A 3943-nucleotide genomic window follows, 5' to 3' on the forward strand; every position below is an offset into this window, starting at 1 on the left:
GAATAAGTTACATAGATGAAAGACCTTCCAAAACATTTTTGAGAATTTGAGAACATGAAAGAGAACTCATAGAATTGATAGGGAGATTTGAAGTCAAAGAAAAAGAAAAGGTATTAGTACTTAGTCTGTCAATTTAAAGTGATTTAAGTGATGTCTAATATCACTTATAAGAATAAGGAAAACATACAAAAATATAGGTGATTTCATAAGAAAAGTTTTTATACCCACCGGCCAGCTTTAACAAACCCGTTATTGCATGTAACAACAGTTGCTTCCCCTTCACTGCTGTGTGATATTTTGTTATTTTGCCTTATCATATATTGTGTACATATGTATTGTATATATTTGAGAGTGAAATAGCTGCAGGAAATATTGCCTTTAGTAGATACAGTTTTAGTAGATACTGGCATCACCATTACCAGTATCTGTGACATTGTGTATATTTTTAACTGTGTCTTTGCTTCCTCCTCTGTAAAATGGGAGATAATAGTATTTACCTTATGAAGTTTCTATGAGGATTCGGTGAGATAGTATAGGTAAAAATATTTAGAGCTGTTTCTGGCACATAGTAATTGTGTGTTATTTATTTAACACCATCCTCATCTTCTATAAGACTGTTCTATAATTCTTTATATAACATAGAAGTTTAAAATACACAAGAAAATGTTTTGATATATTCTCTCCCAATTATATCATTTTCAAAGAGGTATACTTTTATAGCACATTGTTTTATAATTATTCTATCCAGCAATGTAACATTTTGATTTATTTTATATTTGTTTTTAAATTTACAAATAAAATTGTCTATATTTGTGGTGCATATGATATTTTGATACACATATACTTGTGGAATGGTTAAATAAAGCTAACATATGTATTACCTTGCAAACTGTACTTATTTTTTTATACTGAAAATATTTATAATCTACTCTCTTAGCAATTTCCAAGTATACAATATATTGTTTGTAACTATAGTTAGCCTGTTGTACGATAAATCTCTTTATCTCTCCTAACTTAATTTGTTGCATCTTTTAACCAATATGTTTCTAAAACCTCACGCTTCAGCCTCTACTAATTACCATTGCACTTTCCATTTATTTTTTGTTACAGTAGCCCATAGCTGTATCCTAATTATCTATAAGAGGCCATGCATTTTACTAGGTCCTATGTTCATTTCCTCACTCAATCCTTAGGGAATGCTAACTGATTTCAAATATGCTGTCTCTGTTTTTACCTCCCACCTAGCCAGGAGTTGTGCTTCAGAACACAGGTCTACTCTTAGGCAAATCAACTACTTATATCCTGAAATAACTATTTCAGGCTACGAGGATTTTTCTCTAATTATCAACACGAGTTTTAGATTTATGTTCTATGACTTTTATAGATCCCTGAAATAGCATTTTGGAATGTGGTTACTTACTAGAAATATAAAAGTTAGGTAATGATTTAATGATATTACTAATTATTTACCTTTTATTTTATTTTTGAGCACCTACTAGTTTGTGGCATTTTGCCACCTATTGTTGAAGATTGTAAGATATGTAAGTGCAGTTTCTGTTACAAGGGTCTTACCAGTCCCAAAATGTCATCCAGAAGCTCAAGCAAAGTACTAATTTCAGAGTAGAGTATTAAATTTTTTCCAAATAGTATATTTGTTCTCTAACACCTTATAAATACATTTGGCCTATTAAAATGCATATTCCATAATGACATAAGCAGAAAAATCTTTCTTCAATCTGTTAACTAATCTTTCAGAATAGTGTTAAAAGGGAACAATATTGTGTTAGTCCATTTGCATTGACATAAATACCTGAGGTTGGGTAATTTAGAAACAAAAGAGGTTTAATTGGCTCACGGTTCTTCAGCCTGTATCAGAAGCATGGTGCTGGCATCTGCTTCTGGTGAGGCCTCAGAAAGCTTCCAATCAGAAGATGAAGGACAGCAGACATGTCAAAAGGCAAGAATGGGAGCAAGAGGGAGAAAAGGGGCTCTAAGACTCTTTTAAACAACCAGATTTCAGGTGAATTAACTGAACTGCATAAGAAGTCACTCATTACCATGGAGATGGCTCTAGGCCATTCATGAAGGATTCGTCACAATGATCCAATATCTCCCACTCAGTCCTACTTCCAATGTTGGGGATAACATTTCAGCATGAGATTTGAAAGGGACAAACATCAAAACCATATTAAATATGTACCTCAATATTTACTTCAGTCATTTTTCTTTTGTTCTTAAATTTAAATCAGTAAGAAGAAGACTAAGAAGTGAGGCAATGAGCATGTATGGATCATGAAGGAAGGTGAGGTGGTATTTATGGGGCACATGCCAGCGAGGAGGGATAGGATTTGTGAAAAACTGACGTCCTAAATTCAGTAGAAATAAAACCAAACCTACCAATAAAAACTCTGCTGGATAAAATTCATCTTCCATGGAAGTATAAGGCGATAATGCTGAGTTTTATATCCAAACTTATTTGATGCCTCAGTCCATCCATCTTAAACTCTTTGGGCCATTAACTGTAGTTCATTCCTAAACCAGTACCTTAGTGGACTACCTTGAATGTTTCTAAAATCCTCACCTGCCACACATTCTCCAGCCTTTTCTTAGAATGGTCTTAAGCAAATTCTTATTACCATCAATAATTTTTTGTTTTGTTTTTCTCACAAATGTTTAATTCCATATTCTGAGTGTTCCTTCTTGTAAGTAATGTATTAAGACTGTAGTAATGTTTAAAAAAAAAAAATGCTTAGGCTGGGAACAGCAGCTTACGTCTGTAATCCCAGCACTTTGGGAGGCAGAGGCAGGTGGATTACCTGATGTGAGGAGTTTGAGACCAGCCTGGCCAACACGGTGAAACCCCGTCTCCACTAAAAATACAAAAAAAAAAAAAATTAGCCTGTAATCCAAGCTACTCAGGAGGCTGAGGCAGGAGAATCACTTGAACTCAGGAGGTGGAGGTTGCAGTAAGCCAAGATCATGCTATTGCACTCCAGCCTGGGTGACAAGAGCGTAACTCTGTCTAAAAAAAAAAAAAGCCTCTTGTCAGTTTGCTCCTCTCCCCTGCATGGACTTAAATATGTCTTTGTCTCTTCCCCTTGTAATACTTCCTTAACCAAAATGTTATGTCACTTGTGTGTCATGAATAGTAAGAATAAGAAAAGTCAGAAAATGTATTGGTCAGATTCTAAGGCAGTCTATTTTAACAGAAAAAATAACAGAGCCCAGGATAATTAGATCCTTTCCAAAGTGACTTTAAATATTAGATAATAAGTTAATACATGAGTAAGTGAATGATTAAAAGAATCTAAAATCAGTCCTTCTTTTACTATTTAAGAGCTATATATCACCGTCATTTTATCATACTGTATCATTTATTCTTCAAGTATAGAACGTTAATGTACTCGTGTAATGAGTTTTAACAAAAGTCATTTCATAAAGAAAATGCATGATTACATTTTTTCTGTAAATACTGATTTGAAAGATAAAATAAGATATCTTCATTTTTTTAAATTTACTTTTTCTGTGCTGCTGTCAATAAAATGTAATCCAACCCAACCAATATTCTTACTCGGGAATTGGAGCCATAAAATATCATCTTATTAACTGGGTAAATAAAGCCTGTCTCTTTAGAGTATAAAATTTCAAAGTGCGCCGGGCGCGGTGGCTCACGCCTGTAATTCCAGCACTTTGGGAGGCCGAGGCGGGTGGATCACGAGGTCAGGAGATCGAGACCATCCTGGCTAACATGGTCAAACCACGTCTCTATTAAAAATACAAAAAAAAAATTAGCTGGGCGCACTGGGGGGTGCATGTAGTTTCAGCTACTTGGGAGGCTGAGGCAGGAGAATGGCGTGAACCCGGGAGGCGGAGCTTGCAGTGAGCCGAGATAGTGCCACTGCAGTCCGGCCTGGGCGAAAGAGTGAGACTCCGTCTCAAAAAA

Source organism: Hylobates moloch, unplaced genomic scaffold, assembly GCF_009828535.3.
Source record: "Hylobates moloch isolate HMO894 unplaced genomic scaffold, HMol_V3 SCAFFOLD_16, whole genome shotgun sequence".
NCBI classification, from domain to species: domain Eukaryota; kingdom Metazoa; phylum Chordata; class Mammalia; order Primates; family Hylobatidae; genus Hylobates; species Hylobates moloch.